At 59.1% G+C, this 12,456-nt stretch overlaps 1 protein-coding gene across 22 annotated transcripts in view; it reads left to right on the top strand.

Moving 5' to 3' along the window:
• Positions 1–12,456, top strand: part of BCOR (BCL6 corepressor) — a 126,158-nt gene that overhangs the window by 72,976 nt on the left and 40,726 nt on the right. For 6 of the 22 annotated variants that reach the window (XM_063634503.1, XM_055267636.2, XM_055267639.2 and 3 more), the window contains exon 1: positions 5,039–5,794. The exons of 2 other annotated variants lie outside the window; for them this stretch is intronic. The gene's annotated coding sequence lies outside the window, so the exon portion shown is untranslated. Of the gene's footprint in view, positions 1–3,848; positions 4,042–4,293; positions 4,456–4,537; positions 4,828–4,995; positions 5,795–6,375; positions 6,559–12,456 lie in introns of those variants that run through there. 14 more of the 22 variants (XM_063634499.1, XM_063634511.1, XM_063634507.1 and 11 more) reach the window with 10 other exon arrangements.

The following is a 12,456-nucleotide window of genomic DNA, read 5'->3' as shown; positions in this document are numbered from 1 at the left end:
GTGGTTCGGAAGGTGGAATGGGAGCGGGTGAAATGTGCCGAAGATTACGCCGTTTGGAATCCCCAGCCCGTTGTGAGCCCCAAAGCTTTGCTCCTGGCTGCGACCTTCTCGAGGCAACCATCCCGCGCCACTCACCTCTGTGACCGACTTTGTTGGGGGCGGGAGGGTAGAGATATTTAGAGACAGATCAGCACCGCGTTCCCTTCTGCTGGTCCGTGCCCACCTTCCTGCTGCAGGCGAGGGGCTGGCAGAGCCTTCTCTACCCCTCCAGTTCGGGAGTGGTACCGCGAAGGGGTTCGGGGTGGTGCGTCTTCGCAGGGACCCGGTGGGAGTGGAGGAGGGAAGCTGGATACAAAATGGCTGGGGCCGGAGGCCAGTACACTGGGTCCGAAGGCGAGTAGTTGGTGGTTCCCCGCCCCCTCTCCCGGCAGTTCCCACTCACTGCCCCCAGCCGGGTAAAATATGCGCAAGAGGCGCCTTGCTAAATAAGCAGCCGAGGCGGGACGTGGCGTCCGGGTTTATCTGCAGGAGCATCCGGCCCAGCGCGGCGGCGTCGAGGGCTCTTAAGCCCTTGCCGAGCGCGAGAGGCGGCCAGCCTCCCAGAAGCCTCCTGTATTTATGCCCATTTGGTCGACACCCAACCACCCTGCGGGCCCCCGTAGTGTAGATGCTAGTTCACCCACACGTGCCTGTGTTCGGGGAGCTCAGGGCCTGACCCAAATCGAGCCCAGACCAGAAATTCCAAGATGGTTGCTAGGAACCACGGAGAGGCTGCCCTTAGGGCCTTCCTTCCCCAAACACGCAATAACCCTCCAAAGGCCAGGAAGAAGAAAGAGCAGTCATGTTCAGCCTGGCGACCCTTAAGTCCAGCAGTTTTCTGCCCTGGGAGGCAGCTACCTTTAGATGTTTCCAGATGAGTGAAATCCTGGGAGGAGGATGCGCCTCCTGTTGTTACCTCGTTTGAGTTTCAGAGGGGAAGCCAGCTGTGCCTTGTGCTTGGAGGATGGGGCAGCGGATCTTTTTTAAAGTGCCATTGGATAAGCCCAGAGTTCTTGTACCAAGTGACCAGAAGACTATAAGTGTGGGTGTGTTTTTAAAGAAAGGCTACCTCACATTATGTAAAAATACATTATCTGTACTCATCCGAGTCCCACCTGTTCCAGTACCAAGTGTCATCGCCCTGAGAACAGCCTCCGAGGAGGGCCATCGGAGGCCTACACATACGTTATAAGCTTTATGATGTGGATCCTACACATACGTTATAAGTGAATCTTGCACACAAGGTTAGAAGGCCAGGGTCCCCCCAAACACAGGATGCCTGGCCTTTCCCCTAGGCCAGGGTGGAGCTGGAGGTGTGTGGGAGAGGCCCTAGCGGGTCTTGCAGAGTCAACCTGCCTTGAGAAGGGCAGCCAGGCTCGAGGCCTGCTCCTAGAAGGGCCAGCTCGATTGCCCAGTTGCAGGGCCTGGTTAGCCTGAGGTCGAGTGGTTCGTTATAATCAGGAGACCCTTCCATGGGAAGGGAGATTGGTGGCGGAGGGGCAGCCCCCGCTGCTCCATCCGCAGCACCTCTCATTTCGTTACCTATTTATTTCCCCGTGGGCTGCACGGCCTCCCCTCCCATACACTCCCTTGCTCACTCTCTCCTCCTCTGTTTTCATTGAAATCCTCCCCTTGCTGAGTGGTGGGTATAGCAGCCTGACCCCCGGGTCAGCTCCCGAGGGGCTCGTGGGAGGGCAGGAGAGGAGGGGGCAGGAGAAGGGCCAAACCGCTGGCATGCACTGCAGGCCCCGCGGCATCCCCAGCTCCCTGAGCCCCTTCTTGAGTGGGGACACAAGATGGGACTGCCCTTCGACAGCTTTCTGCTTATTTTCCCAGAACAATTCGAACTAACCGGGTCAATCGGTGTAATCTCTCCCCCCCCCCCGCGCCACCCCACCTTATAGCGCCTCGGGAAAATCCCACATTTTAATTCCCAGTGAGTCACGAATCCCCCCCACCACTCGTGCCTCTTAGGACTCCCTTAATAAGATATTTTTAAAATCCCACGGAGTTGAAAAATGTATCCCTAGGAGATGGAGGAGAAACCCTTTAATCCTACCAGCCTACCGTGGAGGCAAGATCCCTAAAAAAGGTGGGGGAGGATGTTGCAAATTACGTCAAAGGCGAATTTACTGGCCTGTTTGTCTCCAGTATCAAGTTTCTCCCCCAGTCAGCCCTCCCCGCGGCCCCTTCGCATTTACAGCACCCCCACCACCCTCGTTCATTTTAACTCTAGGACTTTTTTTCTTTTTCCTTTTTTCTTTTTTTTTTTTTGAGACGGAGTTTCGCTCTTGTTGCCCAGGCTGGAGTGCAATGGCGCGATCTCGGCTCACCGCAACCTCCACCTCCCGGTTCAAGCGATTCTCCTGGCTCAGCCTCCCGAACTCTAGGACTTTTAAAGTTAGACAAACAGGCCTCTTTGTCAGCAGCCCCGGGAGGCCGTAGGACTCCGAGAGGCTGCAGGCCCCAAGCTCGGTTCCTGGATTTTCTAAAAGTTCTGGACGTTTACATGCGACTTCGAACTCCGAGAAAAGCCTGTGCCTGGGGGCAGAGTTGGGGAGACGAGGGGAGGGGATAGAAGGTGGCTGGGCGCCGGGCCAGGGCCTCTGCGGTTCGGCCTAACCGAGCCGGAAGAGCCTGGCACGGCTCCACACTGGCCCAGGCCAGTTCTCCCGTCCAGCCTGCAGCAGCAGAGCGGCCTCCTCGCCTGGAACCACGTTCAGAGTTTCCCCACAAATACCCAGCTTCAGCCTTCCCGGTTATTTTTGACTTGTTTTGAATAAAAGGAGTCGCTTCAAAAAGAAATGTTGCTACAACACACAACCAGAGGCCTTTTCTCCAGCTGTGTCTGTAACTCGCATGCGTTCAATCTAATAACTTTTAATGTCTGGTCCTAAAATGTCTTTATAAAAAATAGTTTTACAGCATAATAGTCCAGGTGTCTTTCTGCTGGTTACCGGAGATTTAAAAAATGTGTGGGTTGGCTTGCAGAGATATCCACCCCCAGAAAGACCAGGAAGAAAAAAGCGTGCATTCCATTCTGCAGGCGCTGGTCCTGGAAGCGTTCGCGGCCCAGCCCGGCTGGGCACTGCTCGCGGGGGCACTTGCTCGCCTGTCTTTTGCATCAGTTGTTATAAGCAGCTCTGGAGCATGAAGATTTAATTCTGCCGAAGTTTCGGGTTTCAAACGGTAGAGATGTTTCACTTCTGCTTTGAGAAGGGCTGTTTTTATAACTATGTGCTGAGAACTAAAACAGAATGAATAAAATCGCACCTAATACCAGTCCCACAGTCAGTAGTGAGTCTAATTTTTAAAAGGGAAAATATCTGCTAGCTAGAGCTGATTTTGGCCTTGACCTTGACTTAGTAATCAACTTGAGATGCTTTTGATTATTTTTGGCATGGGGACACTCCAGGATATTTTAAAAACTTTCCGTGTGGATTTACAAGCCACCTCCATTTCAGATTTATGTTTCATGGAGCCTGCACCATCTTGTCCTTAGGCAGAAAGAGACACCCCCACCCCCTTCCCAGTATAAAAAGACCCTAGCGGGCAGCCGAATGGGGTCACCTTTGGCCGCGAGGTCCGGGCCCGCAGTCTGGGCGCGGTTAGTCCGGAATACCCCCTCCCCCACTCCTACCCCTTCCCGCCAGCTTCACCAACTAGGGCTTCTCGGCTCGCCCTTGAGGCTTTGCGCTCCGGGGAGGCCGGAACCTCGCTTCTCCGCTTCCCCCTCCCTCCTGCCTGCCCCCGCCCTCCCCCCGCGCCCAGCGCCGCGCCGGGTGCGCTGGAGAAGCTCAATGCGTGTCAATTGAATTGAACTGCTGCGGGCGCAGGCTGTACGCCGCCGCGGAGCACCGATCAGCACGACGTTACCGAGTGGAAATTTATGGGGCGAACGGTGTAAGCCAAAAGTTGCACCATGCCAAGGAAAATAAAACGCGGGAGATAATCTCCCAAGGCCGGGGTGAGGGGCCTGGGCAGCCCCTCCAACCATCAGAGGTACAGACCGTGAAAATGCTCGAGAACCGGGAGAAATACAGGCGGATCTCCGCTCTCCATCCGCCCCCCACACGCCTCCCGGTGCCTCCACGGGCTGCTCCCCCCTTCCCCCACCTCCAAACAATTCCCACACAATTGAAACGTCCGGGGAACTCGGGCGCGGAGTTCAGGCGGAACGGCCACCGTTGCCTGGGGTGGTGTTTTCAGGTAGCCTTTAACACCGAAATGGGAAAGGGCTCCTCTGGGAGGAAGGGGCAAACTGGGGTGGGGGTGAGCACGGGCGCGCACAGGCCACGCTCCGCTGGGTCTCGGAGGGGACGAGGCCGGGAGAGCGCAGCGCTGGTGGCAAGAGGCAGCGGCTGCTGCCGCTGGGGTTTGACAGCTTTGGCTGAGCGGAGTGCGAGGCGCTTTATGGTAATTGCGGTCCTCCACTGGCCTTCTGGGTAGCGAGGGGAGTCTCGGCGCGCGGCTGGGAGAGCCGCCCCCGCCGCCCCCATCCCTTCGGCTCTGGCTCTGCCGGCAGCCCTCGCCGCCGCCGCCGCCCAAGTCGGTCTCCGGCTCGCCCAGGACGTGCGCCCGGGCCGGGCGTGCGCAGCCAACTCGGCCCGAGCTGGGGAGGGGAGGCCGGGGGACGAGGGGGGCGCCACCCAAGTGGTCCGGGGTTCGGATCCAGAGAGGCCAAAACGTGCCGGGCCGTGCATCGATGACGGCCGGGGAAACTCGGGCAAACCTTTCCTGGGGAATCACCCCTCCCGAAACCCCGCCGCGGAGGCGCCGCAGCGGAGGGTGAGCGGAGACTGGGGGAGCTCAAACTTGCGAGAGCTGGAGGCGGCGGCGGGCGGGCGGCTGTCGCCCGAGCGCTGCGCCTGCGGGGGGAGGGGAGGCGGCTGTTGGGAGGGAGGGAGGGAGGGAGGTAGGGCGGGCGGGAGGGAGGACGGGCGGAGGGAGGGGGAGGAGGAAGAGGAGGGAACCAGGGAGGGGGGACGCGTTGGGATCGCGGCGTGCGGCGGCAGACGGAGCCTGGGCTCCCAGCGGCAAGGTGAGGCAGAGCTGCGCTCCTCGCTGAACGCGGGCCGAGCTCGGCGGCTGCGGGGGAGACGCGCAGGAGCCCAGACCGCGACCGAGAGCGGGAGCTAGGCGGGCGGCGGCGGCGGAGGGGGAGCCCGCGAGCCGCCGGGCGGAGAGCCCAAGCCGCGCTGTCGCCGCGCAGGGACGACTTGGCCAACACTCACACACACTCACACACACCCAGCCCGAGCGGGCGCTCGCGGCGAACCGTCAACATGGCGCTGGGGCTCCTGCCCGAGCGCGGGCGGCGGCGGCAGCGCGGGAGCTGCTGAGCCCGGCCAAGCCCAGTCCAGCTGCGGGAGCCCGGAGGATCGCACGGGGCTGTCGCCACCTGCCCGGAGGCTCCGAGCCCGCCCTGCCCCGCCCCCACCCGGCCCAGAGCCCACCCCTCGGCGGGGCCGACCCCGAGGGCAGCCGGCTGCCAGCAGACGGCGAGGGAGTCGAGCGAGCGCGGCGCCGCAAGCGGGCTGCGGGCAGCCGGGGACCGCAAACTTTGCTGCTCGCCGCGCTTCTCCGGCCCGGCTCCTTCTCCGCTTGTTAACGTCGCCAACCCCCCACCCCTCATCTCTCTCTCCACCCACCCAACCGCCCCCCGCTCCTTCTCGCCGCCTCGAGTCCGCTCGGGGGAAAACTTCAAAGCGCCAGATCGCAGGCTCCCTGCCTACTCCCCCACCGGGGATTTCAGGTCAGTGCCCGGAACACCTTTCCCCCGGGAGGCCGCGGACGGGTGGGCGGGCGGGCGCGCTGAGGGCTGCAGTCGGCCCCCTCTCCCGGGGCCCCCGCCCCCAGCGTACCCGGGGAAGCTTTTGCCTCGCGCTTCCCTTTGGCTGCTTGGCTCGCTTTCGTTTTTATTTCATAGCTATAAGTTATTAAAAATGCAGCCAACCTAAGCGGCCCCGCGTGGGCACCAGGGAGGGAGGGGGCGAGGCTGGGGGCCTGGCGCCTCCCGGTGGGCCAGGAGGAGACCAGGGAGTTCGCGGAGTGGAAGTTTGCAGCCTGTGTGTGTCTGTGAGCGGGAGCGCGGTCGCCGCTGAGCGCCGCGAGTCGGGCGGAGGGGGGGGAGGTGGGCTGGAAGCTGGGAAGCTGGGTTCGGCGTTAGCTCGCGAGCAGGAAGGGGAGGGCAGCGGGTTGCCGTCTGCTTTCTTTTTCGACTCGGGAAAGAACTGTAAAAACCCCCAGCCGCCGCCGCCGCCGCCGCCTCGTCTCGCCTCTCCGGGGGCCGGTCGTTCCTCCAAGTGGAACGTCGGCGTGTGCGTGCGCGAGGGTGTGTGGCCAGTGCCTCGGGCCGAGCCGAGCTCGACCTGCCGCCGCTGCCGCGCAACTCGGGAGGGGAGTCCCGTTTTTTCTTGGCTTGCCCCAAAGCGCGAATCACGTGGATTTAAAAAAAAAAAAAACTACTAAGAAATCCAGCAGAGCGAGGGGTTCCGACTTGGCCCGCCTGCTAGCCAGGTCAGACGCTTTGTTTTGTAAATGTTCTTTTAAGATTATAATCTGCGACCCCCCTCCTCCTTTCCCCCTTCTCTCCCTCCCCGATGTTCGGGGTAGGTTTTAAGTTAGGAGCCCCCAGGAGTGGGTGTAGAATGTGCTTTTGCGGGGGTAGCGTCGCGGAGGGAGGGCGGGGGCGGGCGAGACCTGGGCCCTCCGCTGGGCGATGGGGAGTCTGGTGGGTAGCCCTGATGGGCGTGTGAAAGTCTGCGGCCGGAGGAAGTTGGTCCCACTCGGAGGGCGTGTGGCACGGAGGCTCCAGGCGAAGAGGAACTTGCGCACCGGGGCAAGATCCTCGGCCAAGGCGGGGAGGGCGAGGCGCCGCGGGGCCCGCGCTCGGAGCCGGCGGGCGGCTGCGCTGCAGAGCCTCGGCCAACTCGGGGGCTCGCGGCGGCGGTGACGAGCGCCTGCTGTTTACGGAGAGAGCCTTGGGGCACCGTGTGTGGAGTAGGGCGGCCGAAGTCACGCGTGGTCCCGGCGGGCTTCCCGCCGCTCGCACGCTCGAGTGGGCACTTCCCGGGGTCCCGGAGACGGACGAGTCTGGCAGCGTGTAGGCCGTGGCCGGGCGAGGCGTAATTTGCTGTTAATGAATCTTTTCCAGAAAGTCCGCGATCTCCAGCTAGAGGCTGTGAGTGCCCGCGCGCCACGGCGCGCGCCGCCGGCGTCTGGAGGGTGGGGGTGGGGGGGAATGGAAGAGCGAAGAAGGAAGGAGGAGGGTTATGTGTATTTAGAAACAAACCTTAAAAAGAAACCAACGCGCTTCAAATAGGTATTCGCACAGCCTCGCTGCGTCTAGACTAGACAGCTCGGGGTTTTAGCTGTGTTTTCCCCCCTTTTTTTCGTTTTGAGAAGACGCTAGGGGAGGGGTAGTGTGGTATTTGGTTCTAGGGGTAGTCTCTTGGAGAAAGATCCTCAAAATGGCCTGGGAGTGAAGACTAGGAAATGGCCCACCCCAGAAGGTGGTGGGTGGTGAGTGCAGACAGACTTGGGTATTTCTGGCCATCTGACACTTCCTGTGGCACTGGAAATGGACACCGCGGGCCGAAATCAATCCTTACGAAGTGTTGGGTTCGGTTTTGCCAACAGAATTGCTTGCCTGGAAGGCATTTTAATTGTCAGCCTCAAAGACTCCTGTACGTGGACACTTAGGGAATACGCTCGTTCCTTGACCCTGGCCACTCCACTCTCGACCTGTTATCTGGTCTGGGTTTTGCAGTGTTGGTTTTCGTGTTTATTCTGGGCACGGTGTCAGCGTGTAGAGCGGAGTGGGGGGGGGGGAAGGCGATGATTAATTAATATGCCATCCAGATTTAATCCGAGGCTGGCCTTCAGTGTGCGGGTATACACCGCCACGCACACCAATTGCCTTGGGGTGTTTAGGGGAGCGCGCGGGTTTTGGGCAGCAGGCACCCGGCCGGCGAGTCGCGGCTGGGGCTCGACTGGCCCCAGCGCTGTCCTTTGAGGCGCTGTCACCAGTAGGTGACTGAGAGTTAATTAGGAAGTGTTCTCCGGATCAATGGGCTGCACAGCTCATTAGCGATTCTCTCCAGCCCTTTGCAGGGCCGTCCTGGCCTCCGCCTCCCACACAGGCCGGGGCCTCGCTGTCCAGGCTGCGGGCAGCGCCGCTGGGAAGTGGGGAGGGGCCGGTAGCGAGGGACGGCGGGGAAGCGAGTGTAACTTCGCGGGGCGGCGCGTTGCGTGCGGCGCCTCGAGGCCCGCGCAGCCCGCTCTTTCTTCCTGCCCGCGGTCGCCTCCACTGTGTCTTTAACTCGCTCCCGCTCGCGTCGCTGCCTGGCTGCTCCTCCCCGCCTCCCGCGCCTATCTCTTGTTCTCTAAGCACGACGCCTGTGCTCCCCGCCCAGTTTAGGATTAGACAAGATAAAAATAGGACTGCCCAGCGCGCGGAGCTGTGACTGTGCCCCGGCAGCCGGGCTGGTGGGAGCGCAGGGGGCCGGGGCTGGAGAGGACCCGTGGTGCGCTCGGAGCGGCCAGCGCCTGTGGGCCCCCTACCCCCACCCCGCAGGCGCCGTCACACTCCCCGGGTTCTGTCCGCCGTGAACCGTGCGGGCCGGGAGACCTGCGCAGGGTCTCCGCGCTCTCGCGGGTGTTGTTGGTGTGCCGGTGATAGATCGGTCTAGACAGGCATGTAGGCTCCCTCCCGGCTGAAGGACTGGGGGGGTGGGGGCGCGGAGACGGCAGCAGACTCCGTGAGCTGCGAGTGAGCGAGCTAGCCTCCGGGCCCAGAGAGCTGGGTGGAGGGAAGGCCGTGGGGGTTTCTCTTAACTCTTTGAAGGCCGTGGTGGGGTAGTGTAATAGGGAAAGGGGGGCAAAGAGCCTAGTGGAAATTCCTGGAGGCAGAGTAGCTCGCAGTGGGGAGGAGCTGTGAGTCTGGGCCTAGGGTTTTCCTTTCTCTTATGTGTGCACGGTCACATCTTGGTGCATCGGGGCTCGATTCTTCCACAAACCAAACACAGCTGCTAGATGATCTAGTTTGACCAGGTAGTTCTCAGTCGGGGAGCTGTGAACACACACAGTGAACACCCTCACTTTAAAAACTGAGTTTTGAAGACAGATGTAGACTCAATGTTCCCAAAGAGAATTCATGCGGGTGTTCAAGGACGGGAAGGTCTGCACATAGCTGTATTCGGGTGGGGCCTCTGACCATGACTGCTGCAGACCAAGGACCTGAGCCTGAAATGTCCTGCCAGCATGTACAGGTATGCACTGAAGAAAGCAAAGCGGTCTTTGAGTTGTCTCTATATAAATAGACACACTTTTAACCAGGAACTGGTGAAGAGTTAGATATGTGCAAGGAGACAGCCTCCAAAGAGGAGTTGGACACTGATGTGTTATGAGATACATCATTTGTGTGTGTGTGTGTGTGTGTGTGTGTGTGTATATGGGGCTAATATTAAATTGGTCTAAAATTTTAATACATCTCTGCAGACATTTATCTAGTTCTTTCTAGAGCTTGAAATGGGCGGATGGGTTACCCTATACATAAATAACTCATTGCTAACATTCCAATCTCCTCCTCCCTCCTCTTCCTTTCTTTAAGAGTTTGTGATCTTAAGGGATCCTCTGTTTACATTTAAACTGCAAACCCATATTGGTCTGGCCTGGGAAAGAGCCACATTATAGGCAAAGCAAGAAGAATGGAAGTAGTAGGAATGTTCAGATTAAGATGTGCGCTTGAATGACATGTGGTGAGACAAATCAAGACACTTGGGCTCCGATGCCCAGATGGAACAAGAGATACATAAGAGATACAGAACTGGCCAAGGGGAATGTAAACATGGGTATGCAAATACAGAGATGTATAGCGATATTCTGAGAGAAAAATCCCAGACTTTGTTGAGCTGGAAACTGGGGCAGAATTTCTGTAAGTGCGTTCCAGAGACAATAGCCCATTTAAAGGTGTGAAGAGGGTCACTTGGAAACACAAAAAGCATTCATATGCATACATCCATGCTTAGATACACAGGCTGAATGACAAACACTCCTCAATGCCTGACGAAGACTTTCCTGCCGAGTGAGTGAGACCGACTTGGGTACAGAAGAGTGGGCCACACAACCACATTCACACACTTATTCACAGGGAAATAATGTGTCTTTGGCTTGAAGGAAACTGAGGGCCAAGCTAGCAGCCTAAAGGATGTGGATGGTGTGCAGTGAACTAGGATTATCTCTGGATATAGTTTCTTTCCCTTCTAGGGGTGAGGTGGAGTAGGCAGCGGGTTGGTGATGAGCAGGTAGGAGCCTTTCTGAAGAGATTTTGAGTTCCTGACCTTGAGTGGCTGGATCGTGTGGCCACAAGAGGGGTAGCTTTCCACTTTGTGGTCAGGAGGAATGGCTGTTGCACTGCCGGGGTCCAATTTGCTAAGGTGGAGCAGGGCCTCAGTGGGCTGGGGAGGAGAACAGGAAGAAGTGCGGCCTCTGGGAGGAATAAAAGGGAGGTATGCTTTCTTTCTTTTCTTTTTTTTTTCCTCTGGAGGAGACCGTGGCGGGGACAGCCTGTGTTGGGTGGATTAGCAGGCGCCTCGGTGACCCCAGACGCGCACGTAAACTCCGGCTAGGGTATGGCTTGCCCGCGGCGTCGATTTGCTGCGGTCCCTCTTTGTCTAAGCCCAGCCGGGAATTCCAGCTTTTATTGGGAAGACCGCACTTGGGTGGGGCCCGCGCCGGGCCGAGTGGGGGGCAGGGTCGGGTCGCGCTGGGCGGGAGGCTTGGACCTCGCAGGACATTTCTCCGGAGCTGCGGGCAGCCCTGGCAGCCCTCGAGGACACCGGGCCCGGCGGACCCGGAGAGGCGCGGCGGGGCGGGGAACTTCGTGGGTCCATCTCGGCCGCCCCGCCCCACCCGTCTCCCTCCGGCCCGAGGCCGAAAGGAGCTCACAAGGCCCTTTGTTAGGCCCCGAGGTCACACTCGTGCCCCGGGGGCCGCCGATGGGTGGGAGAAAGCAGTGCTGCGGGTCAAGAGGAGCCTTCTTATTGCCTCGGTGCCCCAGCCCATCTTCTGGACCGGGCCCGGTGGGGGCCTCGCCCAGAGCTGGGTGGAGAGGCCTGGGCCGGCCCTGACCCGCCCCGGCTTCTCTGCCAGTGTTTATGGCCGACGGGATTCCGTCTGTTTGCAAAACCGGACGCGCTGCTGAGGCCTAGGTGGTGGAGCCAGGAGAAGCCGCCGGGGCGGGAGTAAATGGTCTCCCCCCAGCCGCCCGGGTGGTAGCCGAGCCGCGTTCGTCGCGCGCACTTGGCCGGGGGCGTCCACTGGTCTCCAACCCTGCCCGACGGCTTTTTCTGGTTGCCCTCAACGTGTTCCTCAGGAAGGGATATCTTACTTTTTGTTGGGTGGAGTTCATTAACGATGCCTTTCTGCGATATTTCTGTAGAAGGCTCCCTTTTGGGGCGCAAGCTCACCTCCAGGCGTTTACAGTCGAGGGTCTCAGAAACGGGGGTCCTCACTCCGTCATTGTTTTAGAGCTGTGTCTCCCCCAGCCGGCACCCACGGGCTCGGCTCTCCATAATTAGAGAAGCGGGGAAGTCCACTCGGAGAAGATCCTGACAGCATAAAAAATAATTTGTGATCTAAAAGACAGTTTCCAGTATAATCTCATTATGCACCACAGACTCCCGATGTTATTTTGTGGAAGGCGGACAATGATCAATTTACATTGACCCGGGGCTGGGCGAGCTTTTAGATGGTAATTGCCATATTGATTTGCATGCAAAAAGGAGACCTGCTAAAATTAAAGACCGGAAGCTAAATTAAACTAAATTTATTGTCTAGGTGCAAACCAGGGGAACTGTTGGGGGATGGGATTGAGTCAGGTCAGGGTGCCAGGGGCAGAGCAGGTGAGAGGCCCTGGAGCCTCGGAAGGTCACAACTTTGGAAGCGATCTTTGCCCTTGTGATTTCATGTGGGGAGGGGGAATGTGTTTAGGAAAAAAGTTATAAAAAGACAATTTTGCATTGAAGTCACTAGAATCTTTCAATGCTAATAGGAACTTAGAGGGAGAGGAGAGGTTTATAGGGTTATAGGGGTCTTCCAGCACCATTTCCGGCGTCCCCTCTCCATTTCTATTGTTCTGCCTGGCCAGGCGCTCGCAGTCGTGCTAGGGACACCAAAAACCTCTTGCATTTGAAGAGTTAAAAAAAAAAGAAAAGCAGCCCGTCCCCCCCTTCCCGCCTTGCTCTCTCTCCCCTCCCCCTTCCCGGAGCGTTAGACCTTTCGGAGAGAGCGCACCGCGGGCAGGCTAGGACCGCTGGCGCTGTAGGGAGTTCCTCCCCGGACGCTGCGGTCCCAGGCTCGGCTGGACGGCGATCGCTTCGGGAAGCCGCCCTCTCCAGGTGGCCAAAGTAGGCG

This window comes from Symphalangus syndactylus, chromosome X (genome assembly GCF_028878055.3).
Source record: "Symphalangus syndactylus isolate Jambi chromosome X, NHGRI_mSymSyn1-v2.1_pri, whole genome shotgun sequence".
Lineage (NCBI taxonomy): Eukaryota > Metazoa > Chordata > Mammalia > Primates > Hylobatidae > Symphalangus > Symphalangus syndactylus.
The sequence above is the reverse complement of the archived record's forward strand: the minus strand, read 5'-3'. Positions and strand labels throughout refer to the sequence as shown.